Source organism: Anabrus simplex, chromosome 1 (assembly GCF_040414725.1).
Source record: "Anabrus simplex isolate iqAnaSimp1 chromosome 1, ASM4041472v1, whole genome shotgun sequence".
NCBI lineage: Eukaryota > Metazoa > Arthropoda > Insecta > Orthoptera > Tettigoniidae > Anabrus > Anabrus simplex.
The window spans coordinates 1,036,300,759-1,036,326,200 of NC_090265.1; the positions used below are offsets into that span (position 1 = coordinate 1,036,300,759).

Genomic DNA, 25,442 nt, shown 5'->3' on the forward strand with positions numbered 1-25,442 from the left:
AAAGAAAAATGAAGATGAAGGAAAGGAGCCAAATTATGCTAAAGAAGACTCGATTAAAGGAGGCGTACGAAGAAAAAATTATCCAAATTTCTGTCAGAAAGTAAAGAGTTAAGGAGAGCTGGAATGCGAATAAATGAAGTTCTTTGAACAAGAGACAGACGGGAATACAGAATATGAAGGGCTGGATTTATCCTGGTTTTGGTAGTTGGGACATGCAAGGAAAAGGAAGATACAGGTTCAAGAGAATGATATAATAAAACATTTATTGCAGCAAAATAACCATACATTAGTGAAGGGTGTTACAACAATTTAACACTTGCACCATTGGACGCATAGTCTCTGATTGATCTAGTCCTCTTGTTGCAGAGTTCTAAGTGATATCGTTCACATAACTGTCCACATAATGTACACTTGCATGAGTTTGACGGTTCGTGGTATGTTGTGTTTTCGCAGATAACATGGTGGAATCCATGTACTGCAAGTCTTGTAAGCACGTGCCTTGTCTCAAAATTTGCTGCTGTCCATGTACAATCAATCATGGCCCCAGTTCCATAGAATTCCGTGGGTACTTCTTCTCTTTTCCTTATTAGTGTCCTTAGTAGGTTCTCCAATGCCGTTGTGTTAGGCAGGGGGTACATTGTCCTTAAATCCTCGATTAACTTTTCCAGTATCTGAATGCTGCTAAAGTTTCGACAGTCAGATACTCTAACAGTGACACAGAAGAATGACTATAAATGGTCAACGTGACCAAGATTAGTGAGTGAAGAGGTAGACCAAACAGGATACACAAATTCAATAATCGGTAGGATGCAAGACACATAGTAAGTTCTGGTGGTGTGAATATCAGTGATGTCAGATAATCTGTACAGCAAACCGAGGGGTGACATCACATGTGAGGCGATCTTTTGTATATAGGGAACAAATAACAATTTACTGTCAAACAACACTCCTGAGTTATTTTGTTCTGTTAGAATTTGTAACAGTATCTACTCACCTCTCAACCACTAACAACATTCAACTTGTCAAAGGACTCCACTCATCCTGCACAACATGCTATGATACTACTGTTCTTCCTGTCCTTATTCAGACTGATCAACAGACTCTCAGCTGAACTTCAGCTCTGTCATCATCTTGAATCAACCCAGCTTATGTCCAGTGTCAAAAATGTTCTTGATTGTTCCATTATTTTGTGATTGGTGCTGTGATTTCATACCTTCTCCTCTTTTATCCACTTACTTATTGTGCTTATTGTGAATTTCAACCTCGAAATCAGATCATATTGTACTGCTATGAAAGAGAAGAGATGCTGCACCACCACTTCGACTTGGCTAAATGGCAACTTTTATTGCTGCTGGGAGAGCTGGCATCTTTGATCCTGCTAGGAGGTAGGGAAAAGAGTGGTTATATAAATTCTTCCTGCCCGTATTTGGACTTTAACTTTGCTAGACTAATTGCTTTACCTCACCATGACTGCCAAGTGCTAGCAGTACAGTTATCTCTTAGATTTCATGCCCTTGCAACCTAGGATTTATTTAGCAGCAGACTTACAACTGTATTATGCTAACTTAAATTTTTCACCAATGGACATTATTTATAATTGGTCATGTGTTTCAATTTTGTATGTAAATTTCAAAATACTGATCTAGGAGCCGTTATGGTTGTTGAACTTTGTTCAGGAATGTTCCCATCGTATTTCTTTCTTCAAGTTAGATTTTTTGTGATGAACTCGCATTGTAAAAGTGTTCTAGGATTTATTTGAACTAGACAAGTCTTATAGAATGTTCATTGTACACTTTTTCTCAATTTTACATAAATTTGTTTAATCTTTGTGCATCCTTGTAAGTGCACACAGTGTTATTTCTTGGCTGTGATAGATCTGATCTATTTGGAATAACTGTACCTGATTTTGTATCTTTAGGTCATTTTATCATCACGTTTATAGTTAATGATTATTCCCATTTTTTTAAGGTTGGGAATGAATCTTTCTTAAAATTCTTTATTCAGGTTTTCTCTTCAGAAAATTCATTTGATAGTCTCTCCCTTTTCTTTATTATTTATATAAGAATTACCTCATACCTGATATTAATTTTGAGTTATTAATCTTGTATGCATAGGCAAAAACTTCTTAGACCATTCTTCTGGAGGTTTCAATGCCTGAAAGTTAAAATTTTCTTTTATTAATACAAGCATTTCCCCTTGTTTAAAAAAATCTCTTACTGGTAGTAGGAGAATGCTTTCCTAATAATATATATATTGGTCAACTCTCATGGTACTCTTGTTCTTTTCTCCCTGCTTTTCAGCATGTCCCTTCCTATTCTAAAAGGAGTGTTAGGCTGAAACTTGTTCAACAAACTCTGCTTAAAGTATTAATACAAATGTACTATCCACGGCACCTCTATATCTTCTGCATGCAACCTTTTACATCTCTGCTGTTTTGAAAAATATTGTTTAGCCCAGTTGACCTTAAATCCCTACCAGTAAATTTTCATTTTTCTGTCTGGTAGTAATAATATCAACTTTTTTTTTTTTTTTGCTATTGGCTTTACGTCGCACCGGCACGGACATGTCTTATGGCGACAACGGGACAGGAAAGGGCTGGGAGTGGGATGGAAGTGGCCATGGCCTAATTAAGGTACAGCCCCAGCATTTGCCTGGTGTGAAAATGGGAAACCACGGAAAACCATCTTCAGGGCTGCCGACAGTGGGGTTCGAACCCACTATCTCCCGAATACTGGATACTGGCCGCACTTAAGCGACTGCAGCTATCAAGCTCGGTCAACTTTGTTTTAAAGTAACCAAAGCCATCACACGTGTCACGTGGTACTCAAAAATTACCTGTCTACAAGATACCACTCTGTATACCCAAAGTTCATCACATGGTAGAAAGAATGTTGCAGTCTTTCACAAGTTGGAAACAGCTTATGGAGGAAGGAGTTTTTACTGGGAATGGAGGACTTACGAAGGGTGATCGAGATAAAGGTACATTTAGTGGGATTAGACTTGAGATGCCATACAGAGCATCATCACAGAGAGAGAGAATTAACCCCAGATGGACCACAGGGGGGTTAAAAAAAATGCTTCTGGTATTTTCATGATATTGTAACTCGAGACCTACAATCTCTGTTTTGAGCATTTAAATGAGTGTATATTGTTATTTGATTATAAACGTTCCTTGATGTGCCATGGAAGAGCAAATATTCCTCTCGGAATCGCAATGGACATAAAATACCCCCCTCCCAGTCTACAGAGTAACCCACATTTTTATAATCGTATTCGGTTATTTCAGGTATTGGCTTGACTCTGTATGTGTACCACATCTGGTATTGTTTGTTGCAGTTGGTAAATATGAGAATGGTTGATTTATCAACAGTGGAGAGTTAGTACTGGACCAACCGGTACCATCCTTTCACCCGGCACAAGTAAACACATATTTAAATAGGACGTGAAAAGGCAACACACAGCAAACAACACAGGAAGCGTAGATAAAACAGGAAAATCAGAGATCAACAAGGCACTTACCTGAAGAGAACAGAGGTCCATGAAATAAGAAAACTGGTATGATATTAGACTGGCTAAAATTAGTTGAAGAAATAAACAAGCAATTCCTTAGGAGAAAAAGAAATAAATTTAATTCAATAAAGTTTCATAGTTAGGGTTTAACTTACAAACCGACCTTCTCTTAGGAAGGAAAAATGAATAGCTTGAGGTTAAATGCGTTTAATTATTATGCTGAAATATGATCGCCCGATCTATTTAAAAATGAGAAAAGAAATAATTTAAATTACAATAATGATGGCAGATTAAGTATATTACCTTCAGCGACGCCTATTTTCATGCCACTTTTCTCATATAACCTTAAAACATTACCTTTCACCTTTAGGCATCTTTCTTAAAGGTGAAGTTTAGTGCTGAGAGTTTCCACAAGTCACAAAATTAATTCAATTCCAAGTTCATAGAGAATGGAATAAAAACACCCAACCCCAGAAGGAAGACAAAGATAAATATGGAAGGTGAGGAAAAATATTCAAAATTCCCAAGAAGGGGAAAGCACAAGATATCGTTACCAAAATCCAAACACGATTCAGTGAAATCAATTATATCCCATCCGGACATATCTCCATGATTCACATACAATATACGGTGCTATGGTAACCCATGCACGATAAAAAGACAGAAGCCACCGATCAAAACGAACCCCCACAATAATAGTTCACACATGAGAACAAAAGAGAAACAAGAGGAATAAAAACCAAAAAGGTGAAAAATTAAATAAGAAAAGTAAACCAAAGATGAAATCAAATAAAAGGGGTTAAACTAGGATTAAAGAATCCTTGTGGAAACTCATGCAGTCATTAAAACACTACAATTAACATAATTCCATAGGTATACCAAAGTATAATAGTGTTAATCCCAAAGAATATCGCATAATAATAATAATTTCAAAAAAGAATGGTGATTTACTAATATGCAAGCAGAAACCTGATAGCCTAACAAATTGAATAAAACTCTCTTTCCATGCTTTTAAGTTCAAAGGCAACAGATGAAATTTCAAGTAGTCACACCTAACACCAAGATTAGATAATAATTTGTAGCATATTTCTTAGAGCTCTAAAACACAGGCAAAGAGGTAATTCTAGGACAATGAAAATAGAAGGTAATTCACTTACAGATCAGGTGAGGGAGGCTTCCATGATGTAAAATGTGCAGTCACATACTCACAATAGGTGAATCACGGATAAGGTATACTCAATCGACCGTAGGAAATCCAGGATAGAAGATAGAAAACAAAAATAAATTAAGGTTTAGGAGGATGAAAACATCCTCACATATTGGGGAGACTACCCCATATAAATAAACCAGTCCGAAACCAAAATGGACCGTAGGCTAGGTATGCGTCTAACCCACATCGTGGTAGAAGAGCTAATCATGGCTGCCGTGCTTGAATCGAGAGGGAGGAGACACAATAATGCCAGAGAGCCAGGGAGAGACAGCGCTCAGAAGTTCATTTCGACCAAGGTAGAGACCAGCGCAAAGACAGAAATCAGTCAGCGCTGAAACGCAGAGTAGTCAAAACACGACAAGAGGTCACTTAAAAATAGGAGCCAGCGTTCAGAGAGAGAGAGACGATATCTTAAATTAGATATGTGACATACAGTCATGTAGGAAGATAATTAAAAAAGGAAGTCATAAATTAATATAAGAGACACATAGCCAGATCAAAACTGTAAATAGAGAGAGGGCAATTAGACGTTACTTCCGTAACAGTACGCATGCATATCTTGTATCTATCTCTAGTTTTCCATAAAAAAATTAATGAATTGTTTCCCCACAACAAATTGTTGCATACAAAGTCATTCATTGTTGAATACATTAATTCTCATCGTTTATGTGCTTTAGAAAACATTATATGGCATACTAGCAAGTTTAAATTATTATTTATTTACATTTTTTACGCCCACATTGGAGCACTTAAATCAATACATTTGAGTTAATTTCTTCTTTTTCTTCTCCCCGAACTTTCTCATCCTCTCCGACCTGGAAGCCCTTTGTGCGTCCAATATAGTATATTGTTTCCGTTCAACTGTTTTCAGTTTGAGACATGTTTTTGTTCTGCAAAATCCTCTTCTCTTTTCTGTCTTTGATTTGTTGCCGAGTTATACCCAATTCTTCCAAATCATCCTGAACTTCTTTGAACCAATTATTATTGATTTTATTTTTCAAAAAGTAATCAAATAGTTTAAATATAAAATAATTCTTTCACTTACGCTTATGTAAAGTGGACATTTTTTATCCTCCCCCGGCCCACAATGTTACAGATTCTGGCTTGGTCCTGTGAGGGTTAAGCCCATTCTACAAGGAGGTTACAGCTGTTAAAGAATTGATTTGTTTGATCATCATCTGCAAATGGTTGAATTTCACAAGAATAGGAGGATACTGTTATGTGCCATTCCTGTCATAGTCCCCTTTGGTATTTCCAAGAAGGACCTAGTGAGTCAACTGGGAGCTCCCAGACTGAGGGCATAGCTGGCCTCTCTCTGTATTGTTTTTTTCATCCAGTTCCTCCCCATGTGCTTTCTGGAATGGTCGGTCGGTCGGTCGGTCAGTCAGTCAGTCAGTCAGTCAGTCAGTCAGTCAGTCAGTCAGTATTGGAGTTCAGTTGTCAGTAGTTCACTGCGTTTGGATGTGAGAATGGTGACTGGAGTTGTGCAGAGAGAGAGCGAGATCGACAGCCCACCAACCAAACTTGTGCCACATGGGTACAAAGTTCCTGGTAGCAGGGGAGAGAAAGTTGCCTCTGCAGGCGTGCAATTCTTTTTAAAAATATTTTGTTATTATTTATTATTATTCAAATAACCCTTTCTAGGGTACGATAAATCAACTTTGGTTACTTTTCTTTGCATTTAACTTTCTTCATTTCCAAACTTCCTTCATTTTCTGAGAATGCTCTTCCTTTTTCTCTTGAGTCCATTTTCTTCCACTTGTTAATTTCTTTCTCTCCTGAAATCCTGCCTTTCACGTTACTTCCTTGAAACATGTTCTGTTTTCTATTGTATCTATTTTAATTCCAGTGTTATTCATATCCTTTTCAATTTCAATGAACCACATTGGCTTGGATTTGTAACTGTTCATTAAGTTGAAGATTTGTTTAGTTAGTCTATTGTTATTCATTCTATAAATGTGTCCAAGAAACTGGAGTCTTCTTTTACTCATTACAGTTGTCAGTTCTTCAACTTTTACATATAGCTCTCTCTCTTTTTTTTTTTTTTTGCTTTATGTTGCACCGACACAGATAAGTCTTATGGCGACAATGGGATAGGAAAGGCCTAGGCATGGGAAGGAAGCGGCCGTGGCCTTCGTTAAGGTACAGCCCCAGCATTTGCCTGGTGTGAAATTGGGAAACCACGGAAATCCATCTTCAGGGCTGCCGACAGTGGGGCTCGAACCCACAATCTCCCGATTACTGGATACTGGCCGCACTTAAGTGACTGCAGCTATCGAGCTCGGTAATATAGCTCTCTGATCATAGTCTAAATTCAGCATTTTCTAATCTCTTTTTCTAATTTTTCAAGATCCCCAATTCTTGTAAGTTTAAGAGTTTCTGCTGTATATAAAATTTCTGGCCACGCCAATGTTCGATAATGTCTTAATTTCAAGTTCCAGGATAGAAATTCCTTATTGAATATATTTTTTGTCATATGAATCACCCTTTCCATTTTGTTTACTCTTATATCAATAGCTACCTTTTCTTTTGTATTGTTTGTTATCCATTCTCCCAGGTATTGAAAGCAATCTGTCCGAGATAGTATGTTATTGTTAATTGTGATATTTGGAGGCACATTAATGATGTGTGTCATGAACTTTGTTTTTTCAAATGATATTTGCAATCCTATTTTGGCCGCTTGTTTCTGTAATTCTCGTATTTGTTCTTGAGCATTATCTAATGTGTCTGTAATTAGCGCCATGTCATCTGCGAAAGCTAAACAATCTATAATGATTTTATTTGGATTTCTTCCTGGTTGAACACCTTTAGTACTGATGGCTTTCCTCCATTCTCAAACAACCTTCTCTAATGCACAACTGAAGAGTAGAGGTGACAAGCTATCTCCTTGTCGTACACCTGATTTATTTCAAATGGTTTTGCGAGTTCTTCCAAAACTTTTACTTTGGATGTTGTGTTTGTTAATGTTGCTTTAATTATTTCAATTGTTTTATTTTCAAGTCCAAATTCCTTTAAAATATCAAATTTTGATATTATTATTATTATTATTATTATTATTATTATTATTATTATTATTATTATTATTATTATTAAGATCTAACAGTCGTATCAGCACATAAATATTCACTTCATAACTAGTTTTCGGACACTAAGGCCCATCATCAGTGAATTAAAACTTATTTAAAACATGTTGATCCACACTCATGTGTCAATGTAAAATAGAGCCCAGGTAAAGTAAACTGTAAAAATGAAAAAGAAACAAATGACATAGTTTTTGAAACTAAACGCTAGACCTTAAAATGTTGTTTTAAAATATAACATACCAATGGAAGGGCTGGCTGGACATGCTGTTAAGGTTGTTATGCTAGTACTGACTAGATGTTCAGCTCTGAAGACAGAGTGTGCCATGGCACGTGACATTAAGCTATCTCAAGGTTGTGTACAGTATGTTATTAATTGCAGTTTTATTTAAAATCTTGTCTGGGTCTTTTTTCTGTGCCATAAATATTTCAATATTTTCACGGTTATTTAAATCTATGCTGTAATTACCTTTAAAAATTAAACTACCGAGCTCGATAGCTGCAGTCACTTAAGTGTGGCCAGTATCCAGTATTCGGGAGATAGTAGGTCGGCAGCCCTGAAGATGGTTTTCCGTGGTTTCCCATTTTCACACCAGGCAAATGCTGGGGCTGTACCTTAATTAAGGCCATGGCCACTTCCTTCCCACTCCCAGCCCTTCCCTGTCCCATCGTTGTTTAAGACCTATCTGTGTCAGTGCGACGTAAAGCAACTAAAAAAAAAACTCTTTTTCAATGCCTTGAAAGTTATGGTCGTTGTTATAAATATGTTCTGCAAAAGCTGATTATCTATTATATTTTATTGCCCTAAAATGTTCTTGGTATCGTTGAGTTAGTGTCCTTCCAATCCTTCCTATATAAATCATATTACAGTGATTGCAAGTGAACCTCTATACTCCAAACTGGTATAAACATCTTTTCTTGTTGACAGAATTTGAATTATAGTTTTTTCTGTTATTTTGTTTTTGGTTCTGAAAGTTGTTTTTAAATCAAATTTCTTTGAGATATTTTGCAATTTTAAAGATTTCATTTCTGAAATGTGTAAATGTTACATATTGATTACAATCTAAGTTTTTCTTATTTCCATTATTTTTCTTTATATCCTTTTCTTTTTTACATATAATTTTGTCTACAATTTCAGAGCTGTAACCATTCACTTTTGCACTTTGTTTTATTATTTTGATTTATTTCAATTTATTTTCTTTACTCATGGGGATTCTTAGCAGTATATTAATGTAGCTGTTGTATTCTGCTTGTTTTATGGGTTCCTGGGTGATTAAAATTTTTATTAATGGCAGTGATAGATGTGTGGGTTTCCTGAAAATGTCAAAATCTATACTATTGTTGTTTTTTTTCAATGTGAGGTCTAAAAAAAATTAATTTATTGTCATTTTCTTTTTCCATTGTAAATTTGATGTTATTGTCAAGCAAATTTAAAAAGCCCAGAAATGCTTCGGGAGTAGTGAGGTCACCGTTTAAAAATACCACCGTGTCATCAACATAACGCACCCAAAGTCTTATTTCCTTGTGGTATGTATCTAAAACAGTTTTCTGAAGGTTATTTAAATATATATCAGCCAAAAATCCTGATAGGCACTGTTTCTCGCAAGAAAATTCGAGATCTCACGAGCATTGCCCCTGCATTATGTGGTGAGCAGTGTGTCGTAGGCCTGCAGGTACACGGAGCTGAAAGTTGTTTATGCCGAGCATGTGAATAAGCAACCACTGGTCTTCTCCATTCCGTAAATACGTATCAACAAGCGAATAGAGCATTCATTTCTTTCATTTCTACCACGGTCTATTTTGATGCAGTATAACATAATTATAAAGGATATGCATTCTGGCACTGTATGCAGCAGTAAGTACACAAATGAGTAGGCTAAGTACAGAAACTGATGGCTACTGTAAGTATACTTACCTGGATACTAGAGGCGTGCATTATTCGAACTCGAGACGGGACAAGATGCGCCTTGCTGCATATGCAGCATATCGAACGTATAATCTAAAATGCCAGAATTTGCTCCAATTCTTTCGCCAGGTAGGTGTACATTGTTATCAGACCCCACATTCAATATCATATGACTGCTGCTAGTATTTACCGATATTTTGGTGAAAAAGGAAATAATTCCTTACACTGTTACAGAGTATTTGTGTCATAATTAGGTATTTCGGTATATGATGGTGTAATGTGTAACTGTGTCCAATTGTACACGGCAACTTTAAGACGATGTCCAAAACGCAACATAAGTCGTGGATGTAGGCTATTTCGTATACTCTGTTTCATGTCTAATAGTAATAACGCCCTAGTTATTTTAGTATATCATTTATATATTGTTCTATATTCCAATGCGTTGCCATACGCTAAATAAATAAATAATAAGTTTGAAGAGATGCCATATAGCACAGCCTGCTGTGTTGTTTATTCAAACAAAGTAAAATAGGTCAGCAGAAATACTTCTGGGATGATCCGGCACTTATAAATACATATCGCTGAAGGGAAATTGTCACAGAGAACACCTCCGGCCTGACCTGCATCTCAGTGTTATGCAGCTAAGCTGTCCACCTCAAAAAACTTGTGAACCGTTTAAGATACTGATACTGTGTTTTCACTTTCGTTAATGGTATTAAGGGGGTCATACTTCAACATGCAGTACTTTTCCAGGCTTTTGACAAAATTTATTGGCACACACGTTTCCAATATGAGAACAGTGATGGTATACTATGAAGCTTACGTCGCACAGATCACAGTACTGGAAAATCGGCCTTGAGAGCATTGCCCATCATTACCCTGTTGAAAGAAATGGAGCAAACTCGGGCAGTTTAGATTACACATTCCACTCATTTATAATGGCGACTGCATATGTCCCCCCCTTATGTTCGAATAATGCACTCCTCTAATATCCAGGTACGTGTACATCTTATCAACAATTATTCACAAATTATACAGGGTTATTCAGCTAAGATGTCCACCTCAAATAAGTCGTGAATTGTTTATGATACTGACAATCTGTTTTCACTTTTGTTAACGGTATTAAGGGATTCATAGTTTAACATGCAGTACTTTTCCAGGCTTTTGACAAAATTTATCAGCACATACGTTTCCATATGAGAACATTATTTCATGCAATAACTTCTGATATACTATCAAGCTTACACTCATACTTACTGGAACACTGCGCAGATCGCAGCACAAAAGAATCGGTCTCAAGATTCTTGCGACAGTCTCGAGATCTGTAACGTCAGTCTCGAGAGTTGCCCATCATTACTAGACAGTCCAACATGAGGGCATTCTTCCCACAACCTATCTTTACCCCATTCTGAGTTTAATTTTCAGTAATTCTCGATCTCCATTTCCTGATGATCTTTTCTAGGATGCAATAGAATCATATGTTATTCAACTTTTATGTAGATCATACCAGAAGTGTCCCTTTTTTTAAGTGTTGAAATATTCAGTGTGTCCCTTTTTATGGTTTTGGAAATTTGGTCACCATAATTTATGTATTTATTACCAATACACAAATACTTGTTGACCATGAGAAAGCTTCTGTAATAATGATTTGAAAGGAGGTGAAAGACACAAATGGACAACTATACGCCTATTTATGACATTTGTAGTTACACAGAAGGAATACCTTATCTCAGAATACCCATGGAATGGAAGAAAATATCATTCATTAACGATAGTCAACATTGTTTTAAGGAAGGATTCTCTTGCGAGTCAGATGCTGTCTGTCACTCTTTTGTATATCAGATCACTATACAATGGAGTTCAAGCTCAAGCTGTTGTAATAGATTTTTAAAAAGCTATGCTATTGATTTTCCATCGCACCAACTCAGATAGGTCTTATGGCGATGATGAGATAGGACTGAGAAGGAAGCGACAGTGGTCTTAATTAATGTACAGGCCCGGCATTTGCCTGGTGTGAAAATGGGAAACAGAAGATTATCTTCAGAGCTGTCCACAGTGGGGTTCAAACCCACCATCTCCCAAATGTAAGCTCAAAGCTAAGTGATCCGAATCGCACAGCTAACTTGCTTGGTGATTTTATTAAAGCCTGTGATGTTGTATATGACATTCTGATCCAAGCACTAACAGAAACAAAAAGTGGATGAAAGGTTAGTTTTGATCATCTAAGAGCTTTTGTAAGGTAAGGTTTTGTGGTTGAGAGTAAAGTGAGGTACGAGGTACCATTAGGATGTCACTATTGTTTAAAGATATAAGCATTTGGCAACAAAATTAAGTACCACATTGTGAGAATAGGGAAGAAAGAAGGAAAACAGAGTAGGTGGCTTTCAGTTCTGTAATGTATCATCTGCAGCTGTTGAGGGTGACTTACACAAGCATCTAGGAGACCACATAAAAAAATGATGTGGAACATTCTTGTTGGAAGCGTACTTACTCAGGGGTACAAATGATTACACTTTAGCCCACCTGTTAGCCATGATCCTTGAGGTGTCGAGTCTATATGGTCTGATACCATGGTTAGCCGGTTTGAGTCCTGTTGGTCGAAAAAATATCACAATGCTGGCTGGCAGGGTAGGAGAGGTGGTGGTATACAATCTCTAATCCTGGATTCAATTTCTAACCTCTCCACAGTGTTCGTATGGAGCATATGATGCTGCTGCCGGTGATTCGTCCATCGGATGGGGATGTTGCGCCTTGAGCAGACCCCTTGGTGCTTTCTGACAGTAGTAGGCTATGTGCTGGCACTAGGTTTCATCCTCTCCCCTCCCACTATCACATATCTCATCATTCATTTCTTCTCATTAACTCCTCTGATGAGGTTGACAATGGGAAGGGCATTTGATTGTAAAATCTTGCTACAAAGGTTCATCTCACTTCATACCCGACACTGAAGAAAAACAGGGTAAGGGTTGGATATACACAAATTATTACATTTTGTAAGCAGAAAAAAGAGGTTTGTAGTTTTATACAACTGTTGATATAGTGATCATAGCGACGGGAATTCTGAACTACAGGGAAACAAGTTTTATTTTTTTCAAATCCCATTTGTATTGGCAAAATATTTTGTGATAAGGGTAGCATAGGTAAACAGTACCAAGGAGAAGGAACTGGGTTATGTATCGCTTGCGAGACTAATCCTGTAAATGCAGCAGCCATATGGGACTTGTTAGTGAACTAAAGTTGATAAAGGCAGCAAGGTTCATGGTTAGTGAGTTTAATTCTGTAAGTGGTAGGACATGACTAATAGGGAAGTTAGGCTCCTTTTATACTTACATGCCACATGCTACATGCCACATGCTTGAAGCCAGGCATGTGGCGTTCGCACTTGGAAAGGACCCTTTTATAGTTTCGTATCTGTCGAGCAGGCACAATGGCAGAGTTTACATCTAAAGTATTCGCAGCTGCATACCTCTGCGAGACAAGGGCAGGAAAAAAAGAGGAAAAGGCATGTCAGTTTTCATCCTCTGAACATTCAAATATACAGTATGTGATAGGAGCTTTCAAAATCCTTTACACTGGCCTACGAGAGGACGAAACAATGTTTTTAATTATTTTAGGATGACCCCAAAATCATTTGATGAATTATTTGGAAAAATATAATGTCAGTTCCATATTACAAGAACACACTTCCTGCCCATTCGTCCAATAGAGCGGTTCTGTAAAACTACAATCGACAGATGTATTAAATACAAAGAACATTATATAAAATACCATGGAAAAAACTAAATGTAAATTATTTCTAACATTATGTTTGTAACTTTAGCTTTGAGTAAAGTTCATGTCCTTTGTATATTGTTGACTAGTCATTTCACATTTAAAACTATTCAGAACTTGCTGATTTTCAAGAATATGTAGATTCATCTAGGCAAATATATGATGGCCGGCGTTGATGTGGATCATTATAGTAAATTTGAAATTGACCTGGATCAGACAAAGATGTAGAAGGTTGATTTGGGAGGACATAACTCAATTGGGACTGACCCGAATCGGTTTGGTTTCGAGAGTGTGCATTATATGAATCTTTCTTCATACGTAGGGGTGATAACGCTGCAGATTTACTCCCACGCCTTATTCTGAAGATCTCAATTTTTGTAGTCTTCGTTACCTGGATCCCATAATACCGATCTACACTGCATTCGCTAGTGAGCAGTTCCATATCTAATCCAGCATCCATTGTCCTGGTTAGCACTCGACTAGACCACAAACTGTACTGAACCGCCCGGCATGAAGCGTCAACTATAAACATTCCCATAAGGTTTTGGTCCCACCCGCGCGGCGTGACATGTCAGGCGTGGCGGCCACCTGCTCGTCCCGACCCGCCTCAGTCACATGCCTGGCGGGAGGAAGCGACCGCGAGACGCGAGCAGGGAAGTATAAAATGGTCCCATTTAAACAATGTTAATTCAAATGCTTGGCGTGTGGCGTGTAACGTGTGGCATGTAACTATAAAAGGAGCCTTAGGGGAAATTACTTGAGGCGAAATGAAAGAAAGCCATGTGCCATGTACAAGGCTTATACAAACACAGTGAGAGTTGAACAGCATTTAGTGAAGAGATTAATTTCAATGGAAATCTTATAAATATGGTAGTTTGGCTTCTACCTCTACCACAGCTGTACAACCATGGCTCTTAAAAAGAACTATGCAAGATACTTATTTAAGAGGTAATGGTCATTTTCATCCAATATTGATACATTTATTCCATCAGTTTGTGAGTGCTCCAATACTTGTTGCAACATTGAGTAATTGTCTCAGTCACGTGTGCATGCCACATGGTAAGAGCTGCTTGGGGCTATGTTAGGGCAGCAAGATTGATATTCAAGAAGTTGCCATTCCTAATTAAAGAATTGTAGTTTCTTTTCTTTTTATGCTATTTGTTTTATGTTATGGTGACAATGGGACAGGATAAGGTTAGGAATGAAAATGACTGGCCCACAATTAAGGTACAGTCCTATGATTTGTCTGGCATGAAAATGAAAAATCAGAGAAAATCATCTCCAGGACTGTTAACAGTGGGGTTCAAACCCACCATCACTCGAATGCAAGCTGACAGTTACATGACTGTGTAGAAAATTTGCATGGTAATTAAAGAATTATCCTCAAGGTTAATTGAATTGTTTGAGGTAAGGGCATTGTCATCAGCAACACCTCTAGTCAGTAGACCTGAACATTTTCCTGGGTTTTCAGCCCAAAACATTTCGATACTTTAATGCACAATTGTGCCAAGTCCAATTTTCTGCGATTTTGACATATTGGTACTGTAGGAAACCTTGTGGAAAGCTGCTTCAAGTGCACTCAAGTTCCTTGTGCGAATCTATGGCAAAAACTGTATAAATTCACAAAATTAAAAAATGCCATCTCCACGCGTGCTTTGTTTGTAAGAGCACAGAAATTCCAAGTCCAAGCGACTTCAATTCTTTGAGATTTCAAGTTCGCATTTGATTGTGTTGTTTTCTTCTTCTTGTTGTTGTTTTTTCAGAATGTGTGTTTAGTTTTATTTTCAAACAATTTGAACCACCATTAGCAAATTTTGTTCCCAAAAAGTACCAATGCTCTAGGTGTAAAGAGGCAGAACGCACTAAAACCACTACAACCAATCAGGACTATATAGACCACATCACTCATAAACTTGAAATTCGGGAAATAAAGATGAAGACAGTACGCAGTTGATAACCCAAAATTAGTAAGCCCAAGTTTTGATCTTCAGGCCATACTTCAAATCCCTTTCGCAGGTGATTGCCAAATTTATCATAAAAGAAAGCTCTCTCTTTATAATTTCACAGTGTATGACTCATTGAAATATGGAACTTGCTTTTTGTGGGATGAGACCAACGGAAAAATAGGCAGTGCTGAAATCGGAAGCTGACTACTTGCTTACATAGCACATCTAATTCCAGAAGTTGAGCATTTAATCCAGTATGCAGACACGTGTGGTGGACAGAACAGGAACCTAAACATGGCATCTGTTTTACTATACGCCATGAATACGAGGTTACACCCCAATCTGAAAATGCTGAACCTAAAATTTATGGAAAGTGGCCACAGTTACCTAGAGGCCAATTCCATTCGTGCCACAATTGAAAGGGTGAGAAAACATTAAAACATTTATACTCCTCATGAGTACAAAATTATCATGGAAATGGCCAGAAAGAAACCACGCCCTTACATTGTACACCAAGGGACTACAGCAGCGTTTACGATTTAGATTCATTGAAAAAATGCATAATACACAACAGAAAAAAAGATGCCAAGCACGAAAATATCAATTGGTTATACATAAAGTGGTTTCGCTCTACACAAGGTAGCAGCTCGGTTAAGTTTAAGAATTCTGTGAAGGACGAATTCCGTGAGATGCAGGTTGATCCTAAGAGCATTAAATGGGATGGAAGCACTCTTCAACCAAAATACAGACAGCTGCAACAGATATCACTTCAAAAAAGAGAGATTTGTTGACCATGTTAAAAACTGGAGTCATCCCAGCTGAATATAAGGAGTTTTACAACAGTTTGCCTTCGGCAAAGGGAGTTCATGACGAAGATGTTTGGGCAGCCGTAACAATGGATGCGGAAAATGAAGAGGACTAGAGGACAGCAAATACCCTTTGGATTGAAAATTGGTGCAAAATTCAATTTCTCTTGCTGCGATGCATGAAAATAGCACCTGTATTCACCTTATGCAAAAATGGTTCCATAATACAGTTGTTTCTAATGTAGGAGAAGTTTAATAATAATAATAATAATAATAATAATAATAATAATAATAATAATAATAATAATAATAATAATAATGCTACTTGCTTTATGTCCCACTAACTACTTTTACGGTTTTCGTAGTAATAATCCTATGTTCCATAATGTATGTATTCTTAAATTTAGATGAATAAATGTATCTTCTATTGAATTTCTGACCTGGTTTATAATTTTACAAGAAAAGACAGTAATTTACCCTATGTCCAATAAAACTGCGTTAACAAGTGCTCAAATGTGCCATGTCCTGACATCAGCACAAATAATCACATTTAGAAAGAATGTATGCAAATTTCTAACATAAACTGATCAGGAAAACACTTCTGAGAGGTTATTATACCTAAAAGTCAGCACCACCAAAGAATAATACATAATTTGATATCGAAACACGAATTTGAAACTTTGTTTTTGCATTTCCCACAATTTAAGAAATCTGGACTTGGCACTTCTGTGCTTTAAGGTATCAATTTATACAGTATGATGTAACAATAATAATCTCCCCTCGCTTCTTAAAAAGGGCTATAAGTAACTTCCAAAGATTGTAAGCATAAGCTGAGAATGAAGCCTCAAATTTCTTGGTCACAGAGGAAGAAGGTTTGCATCACATTACAGATGGCTCGATTCTATAGGTAGTTATGCATTCATAATTTATCTCGTTACAATCCTATTGAACATGTTTTCATATTCACTGCCATACCGTACAAGATGTTGCAAGAACAGGTCTAATGTCACCTAGCATAAGCATGATTTATGGAATCCAAGCAATTAGTATCATGCATTACACTACTGCAAGTACTATACTGTCTACTGTTATTTGCCTGTCAGCACAAATAATCTCCAACTGCCACATTATTATTTCTGTCACCATCTCAACAGGATATTCAGGCAGGTTTATGTCAGCAACATTTGTGCATGCTTGAGAGAATATATTTTCCACTTTTGTAATGCATTAGATCAGTGGTTCCCAAGCCCTTTTGTCTCAAGCATCACCTCCCCGGTTCCAATTTCTGTAAGACCACCAATTCCAAAATTCTAATGCAAATAAGGAATAAATTTTTAAAGACAATCGTATTTTGGAGAGTATGAGGGCCATACTCAAATTCATGAGCAACTTTTTTTTAAAATATTAATTTTGATATATTGGATAAATTGTTTCAAACTATAGGCCCTACACTTTTGTTTATTTTTCAACATAGTCACTATTCCCACCATTGTAGAAGTTTGAAAATCCCTTGACAATAGATGTCCATTCCAGCACATCAAATGCACTGATGCACTGTTCTCTTCACACCCTCCTGCATCTCATAGCGCTGACCTCTCATCTGCTCCTTCACAAAACCAAAAACTGGTAGTTGGAGGGTGTTGCATGGGACTGTAGGGAGGATGCTGCATAACATCCCATCTAAATTTTTAAATTATCTCGCTAGTGACACCAGTACTATGGGGGGTGGGCATTATCGTTACAGGATAAGGTTCTTTCCAGGATGTTTATCTCACGATGTACGACGAAGTTTCCACTTTTGTAATGCATTAGATCAGTGGTTCCCAGAGCAATGGGCAGCATTTTTTGCCCAGGTTCAAGAAATTCAGTCAAGCATGACACCCTCTGCATCCCAGAAGGTGGTGCCTTTAACTTTGCCAGCAGACATCACTGTCTTTGCTCTTTTTTCTCTTTCTTTCTTTCTTTCTTTCTTTCTTTCTTTCTTTCTTTCTTTCTTTCGTCGGCAAATTCAAATGGTGCCATTCCATGCTCCAAGTTTGATTTCTGGTTCATAATGGTGGAACCAGCTCTCATCCCCCAAAACAATATGCATTAAAAAAATCATCCCCTTCATTTCCATATCTCTGAAGAAGGTTCTGAGTGACAGTTTGTCTCTGAACTTTGTGATCTGTGGTGAGTAAATGTGGCACCCAGCGGTAACAAACTTTTCAATAACCTAACTCACAAATAGTTTCCTGCACTGCACTGTGTCCTATTGCAAGTCTTGCCGCAATTTCACTCACAGTGACACGTCTGTCTTCTTTAAAGATGCCATCAACTTTTCTGATGTTGCCATTGATGCTTTCTATGTCTATTTTCTCATCTTGCACTCAGTGGAGGCAGTTTGAGGGCACCCACTACACGTCTGATGTGGAGAACGTAAGTTATACCTTCTGGGAGTAATCAATTTCCAGCCGAAGAAAGACAGTGTTTTGTTCTATGCTGTTATGTAGTTTTCTTGCTCATAGTTTTGAAGATGGTGTTGAATTGTATTAATAAAATTGGGTTAAAGTAAATGATTTGTTATTGTATAGAACATCTGGCGACCGAGACAGGACTACAGGCAATTTCAACATCAAGATAAATAAGAAGAACGATGACCGAACGATGAGTATTACGCAGCGTGTTTACTCGTGAAGTGAATAAGCTTTAAGAACTACTGAATCTTGCCAATTGTGACCACATAGAAATTTGTAGCAGGTATGCTTCACTTGTGGAAAAATACGAGAAGTTAAAACGTATTGATGATGAAGTCTACAATGAACTGCTGCAAAGAGAAAACCTAGAAGACATCGTGCTTGAAACAGAGAATTGCAGTGAGTACGAATTGAAATTTTTTAAGGTTAGAGAGAAGGTGCAGGCCTTACAAGTTGCAGATCAAGCTATTTCGGAAGTCAATAGTAACTGTTCACGTTCTTCCAAACAGAGATTAATAAGACTACCAAAACTAGAGCTCAAAAGGTTTGATGGGAATGTGAAAGGTTGGATTGGGTTTTGGGTGCAATTTGCTAAAATACATGAAGATGGCAGCCTTAAAGATGAAGACAAATTTGTTTATTTGATTCAATGTATGGAACCTGGTTCACCTGCTCAGAAACTGATAGAAAACTTTCCTCCTTCCCAGGAAAACTATAAAAAGGCTATAGATTTGTTGAAGTCTAGGTATGGGAAGGATGAGTTACTTATTGAATACTATGTTAGGGAACTTTTATCCTTGGTGTTAGAGAAAGACAGCTTAAGATCCATAGCACAACTGTACGACAGTCTGGAAGGACAGCTGAGAGCGCTTGATTCTTTAGGAGTGACAAAGGAGAAATACGCAGCCATGTTATTTCCCCTTGTGGAGAGTGCCTTACCAGAGGTTATGTTTAAAACCTGGGACAGGTACCGTGTATCGAAAGAAACATCTACCAAGGAATCTGACTGTTGCTTGACAGAACTGTTAGCCTTCTTAAAGACAGAGGTTGAAGGGGATGAATGACTTAAGCTAAGGCAAGGTTCTTTTGAAGCTAATGAGAGGGTGGATCGTGTTAAGCAAGATGATAAAATCAAGATTAAGAAGAGGGAAATGCCTTCAGAAATTGCTTTAGTTTCAGTACAGGATGTTTTGGTTAGTAAGGGAAGAAAGAACAACAGAGAACTAGCATGCGTGTTCTGTAGCAGAACCACACATCCCTCCCAAGACTGTGCTGTAGCTATCGAATGTTCTCTAGAAGAACGCCAAGGAACGATAAAACAAAAGGGAGCTTGTTTTAGGTGTCTACGACAGGGACATGTCAGTGCTAAGTGTAAGATGTTTGTGAAGTGTCCATTTTGCAGAGGGAAACATTACGCTTTGATGCGTATGAAGACAGCCTCAGGTGAACCTAAAGATGATTCAGTTTCAAATACAGTTAGCATGATAGCAGGTAGTAACGAAGGACAAGTGACCTATCTGCAGACTTTAGTTGCTAAGATAGTTGTTGGTGGATCCACTCACAGAGTGAGAGTTCTTTGCGACAGTGGATCGCAGAAAAGCTACATTAAGAAGTCTTGTGCTAAGAAATTAAGAGTTGAAACAAACCGGAAAGGTAACCCTAAGTCAAGAATTATTTGGAGGTCGGAAAACAGCACCTGTTAGCCTCGAGTCCTATCAGATAACCCTGTTGGGTATGAACGAGGAAAGGAGATGTGAGGTTACTGTGTTAGGCTCTGATTGTATTTGCGGTAGTGCTCCCCTAGTTGATGCTGACTTGTTTAATTTACTGAAGGATAAGGGAGTTGAACTTACTGCTGTTAGACAGTGTGATGATAACATTGCTAGTGAAATACAGGTATTGTTAGGAGCGGATGTCTGGGCTCAGATAATCACGCCAGACTTTGTGCACGTATACAAGAATCTGGTGGCTGTAAGAACTTGTTTGGGGTGGACACTTATGGGCCCTTCTGAGACCACCTCACCAACTGCCTCGTCTTACACTCTACTTACATTGACTCAATCAACAAGAATAGCGGATTTGTGGGAAATTGAAGCTATGGCTATAAAAGATCCTGGTGAGCAGTTAAAAAAGGAAGAGACGGAACGACAGGTCAAGATGTTCTTCGATAAGGCTGTGAAGAGAGAAGCATTTGGACGCTAAATTGTTAAACTGCCTTGGATTGACGGTTGTGCTTCTCTGGAATCAAATCGTGAAGTTACTGAGAAACGATTGTTGAACACTTAAAGAAAGTTACGAGGAATGCAGAAATTTCAGGATTTTGATAAAGTGTTTCAAGAATGGGAAAGTAAGGGGATCATTGAAGGTGTTGCAAACGAGGTTTTGGATGGACCTACGCATTATCTGCCTCACCGAGCCGTGCTGAAAGACAGTGGTACTACAAAGATTAGGCCAGTGTTGGATGCTTCCAACAAGGAAAGGAATGGTAATTCTTTAAATAAGTGCCTCGAACCTGGACCAAACCTCATTGACCTTGTTCCATCCATACTCACCAATTTCCGATCCTACCCTATACGTATAATTGCTGATATAGAGAAGGCCTTCCTGCAGATTATAATCGATCCTGAAGATAGAGATATGCTTTGTTTTCTTTGGTGGGATAAGGGAAAGGTCGCCTTTTTTTTAGACATTGTAGGGTGGTTTTTGGGGTCTGTTCCAGTCCTTTTTTATTGGTTTCAGTACTGAACCACCATCCGGAGTCCCAACTCATTTGAAGGAAGTAGCTAATAAATTGAAACATGCATTTTATGTGGACAACTGTCTAATGGGAGTTGTTTCAAAAGAAGAGATTGGGCCATTTATTTTAAAGGCACAAGAGTTGATGTCCTCTGCAGGTTTCAATTTGAGGGGATGGGTGAATTCCTCAGATTGTAATGTTGGCACAACTGAAAATGTCTTAGGACTTCGATGGTATTGTGACGTAGATGAACTTGGATGCAACTTCAGCCCAACTACAGGTTTGGTAACCTGAAGGGTAGTACTCTCCAGTGTGCAGAAAATATTTGATCTGGTTGGATTTTCGGCCCCAGTAACCCTTATTCCGAAACTCATTCTACAGAAGACGTGGCAAAAGAAGATAGGATGGGATGACGTTTTACCAGAAGATATTTGTGAAGAATTCCATCAATGGAACCAGCAGCTACAATATCTACATGACTGCCAGATACCTAGAAGGATTTTCCTGAATGACAACATCTCATTACATGTATTTGCTGACGCCAGCAAATGGGCGTTTGGTTGTTGTATATTTCTGAGGACAGAAGATGAAAATGAAATCAAACTGAGCCTTCTGATGGCTAAATCCAGAGTGGCACCTCTCAAGGAACTAACACTACCTCGTCTCGAACTGATGGGTGCGCTCCTTGGAGTTAGGATGTCTCGGTTGAGCCTGCGATCCCTACATTGGGATAATATACACACAGTGTTTTGGTCTGATTCAACAGTAGTCTTATCCTGGATAGAAAACAAAGGACATTGGTCTGTGTTTGTAGAGAATCAGGTAAAGGAGATTCACGAGTACCGTAAGGCTGATTCATGGAGGCACGTTCCGGGCAGTCTAAACCCAGCAGACCTGCTGTCTAAAGGATGTTCACCTGCACAGCTTTGGAGATCCCGATGGTGGGAGGGACCCTCTTGGCTTAAAAGTAAAGAGGAAGAATGGGTCTCTAACCGTCCTGAACCAGTATTGGAAGAAATCAACAGGGAAAGAAGAAAAACAGTTGTAACTGCCAAGATCACTGTTGTGAGAACGATCTTATTGCAACTAAGTTCACGATTCTCTGGATACACTAAAATCGTTAGGACTATTGCTTGGATTTTGAGATTCAGACAGTGTAATCATAGGGATCGTGTATCTACAGAAATTGGTAGCAAAGAATTTCTCTGTTCTGAGAAGAATCTGTTCTTCCTTATCCAGAGTGAAACTCTTTATGAAGAAGAAAGAAAGGCACAATTGAAGAAACTGCAGGTGCTCACAGATAATGAAGTAATTCTTCGCACGAAATCAAGAGTTGGTGATTTTGACGACACTCTGGAACTGAAAAGGGGAGTGACTTCAAGAATCACTGTGGTTCCCCAGGTGCAGCATTAATCAACGAAGATGTTACCAGTAGTGTCTCCAGGAGTGAAAACAGGAGTGAATTTAAGACTTGCTGTGGTAGAGCCGTTCGATCACTCAAGAAATTAGACTTATAGTGGCTCACATCTATGAGTGCAGTGTAAGGGTATAATTTTCAGTTGTCGATGTGTTGCAAAACTGCTTTTGCAAGAAATGTTCTATACAATAACAAATCATTTTCTTTAACACAATTTTATTAATTCAATTCAACACCGTCTTCAAAACTACAAGCAAGGAAATTACACAACAGCATAGAACAAAACACGGTCTTTCTTCTGCTGGAAATTGGTTACTCTCAGGAGGTATAACTTGCGTTCTCCACATTCGCCAAATGTTCTATACAATAACAAATCATTTACTTTAACACAATAATACAATTCAACACCATCTTCAAAACTACAAGCAAGGAAACTACATAACAGCAAAGAACAAAACACGGTCTTTCTTCTGCTGGAAATCGGTTACTCTCAGGAGGTATAACTTGTGTTCTCCACATTTTCCCGCCTTGCAAACGCAGTTTTGCAACACATCGACAACTGAAAATTATACCCTTACACTGCACTCATAGATGTGAGCCACTATAACTCTAGTTTGAGTGATCGAACGGCTCTACCACAGCGAGTCTTAAATTCACTCCTGTAGATACTACTGGTAACATCTTCGTTGATTAATGCTGCACCTGGGGAACCATAGTGAGTCTTGAAGTCACTCCTCTTTTCAGTTCTGGAGTGTCGTCAAAATCAACAACTCTTGATTTCGTGCGAAGCAAAATTCCTTCATTATCTGTGAACACCCGCAGATTCTTCAATTGTGCCTTTCTTTCTTCTTCATAAAGAGTTTCACTCTGGATAAGAAAGAACAGATTCTTCTCAGCACAGAGAAATTCTTCGCTACCAATTTCTGTAGATACACGATCCCTATGATTACACTGTCTGAATCTCAAAATCCAAGCAATAGTCCTAACGATTTTAGTGTATCCAGAGAATCGTGAACTTAGTTGCAATAAGATCGTTCTCACAACAGTGATCTTGGCAGTTACAACTGTTTTTCTTCTTTCCCTGATGACTTCTTCTAATACTGGTTCAGGACGGTTAAGAGACCCATTCTTCCTCTTTATTTTTAAGCCAAGAGGGGCCCTCCCACCATCGGGATCTCCAAAGCTGTGCAGGTGAACATCCTCTAGACAGCAGGTCTGCTGGGTTGAGACTGCACGGAACGTGCCTCCATGAATCAGCCTTACTGTACTCGTGAATCTCCTTTACCTGATTCTCTACAAACACAGACCAATGTCCTTTGTTTTCTATCCAGGATAACACTACTGTTGAATCAGACCAAATCACTGTGTGTATATTATCCCGATGTAGGCATCGCAGGCTCAACCGAGACATCCTAACTCCAAGGAGCGCACCCATCAGTTCGAGACGAGGTAGTGTTAGTTCCTTGAGAGGTGCCACTCTGGATTTAGCCATCAGAAGGCTCAGTTTGATTTCATTTTCATCTTCTGTCCTCTGAAATATACAACAACCAAACGCCCATTTGCTGGCGTCAGCAAATACATGTAATGAGATGTTGTCATTCAGGAAAATCCTTCTAGGTATCTGGCAGTCATGTAGATATTGTAGCTGCTGGTTCCATTGATGGAATTCTTCACAAATATCTTCTGGTAAAACGTCATCCCATCCTATCTTCTTTTGCCACGTCTTCTGTAGAATGAGTTTCGGAATAAGGGTTACTGGGGCCGAAAATCCAACCAGATCAAATATTTTCTGCACACTGGAGAGTACTACCCTTCAGGTTACCAAACCTGTAGTTGGGCTGAAGTTGCATCCAAGTTCATCTACGTCACAATACCATCGAAGTCCTAAGACATTTTCAGTTGTGCCAACATTACAATCTGAGGAATTCACCCATCCCCTCAAATTGAAACCTGCAGAGGACGTCAACTCTTGTGCCTTTAAAATAAATGGCCCAATCTCTTCTTTTGAAACAACTCCCATAAAACAGTTGTCAACATAAAATGCATGTTTCAATTTATTAGCTACTTCCTTCAAATGAGTTGGGGCACCGGTAGGTGGTTCAGTACTGAAACCAATAAAAAAGGACTGGAACAGACCCCAAAAACCACCCTACAATGTCTAAAAAAGGCGACCTTTCCTTTATCCCACCACAGAAAACTAAGCATATCTCTATCTTCAGGATCGATTATAATCTGCAGGAAGGCCTTCTCTATATCAGCAATTAGACGTATAGGGTAGGATCGGAAATTGGCGAGTACGGATGGAACATGGTCAATGAGGTTTGGTCCAGGTTCGAGGCACTTATTTAAAGAATTACCATTCCTATCCTTGTTGGAAGCATCAAACACTGGCCTAATCTTTGTTGTACCACTCTCTTTCAGCACGGCTCGGTGAGGCAGATAATGCGTAGGTCCATCCAAAACCTCGTTTGCAACACCTTCAATGATCCCCTTACTTTCCCATTCTTGAAACACTTTATCAAAATCCTGAAATTTCTGCATTCCTCGTAACTTTCTTTAAGTGTTCAACAATCGTTTCTCAGTAACTTCACGATTTGATTCCA

At 38.3% G+C, this 25,442-nt stretch overlaps 1 protein-coding gene across 7 annotated transcripts in view; it reads right to left on the reverse strand.

Annotated features, from left to right (window-relative positions):
• Nucleotides 1–25,442, reverse strand: part of Wdr37 (WD repeat domain 37) — a 167,487-nt gene that overhangs the window by 112,113 nt on the left and 29,932 nt on the right. The window contains exon 2 of one of the 7 annotated variants that reach the window (XM_067137014.2): nucleotides 13,037–13,174. The exons of 5 other annotated variants lie outside the window; for them this stretch is intronic. The gene's annotated coding sequence lies outside the window, so the exon portion shown is untranslated. Of the gene's footprint in view, nucleotides 1–2,076; nucleotides 2,155–13,036; nucleotides 13,175–25,442 lie in introns of those variants that run through there. One more of the 7 variants, XM_067137016.2, reaches the window with a different exon arrangement.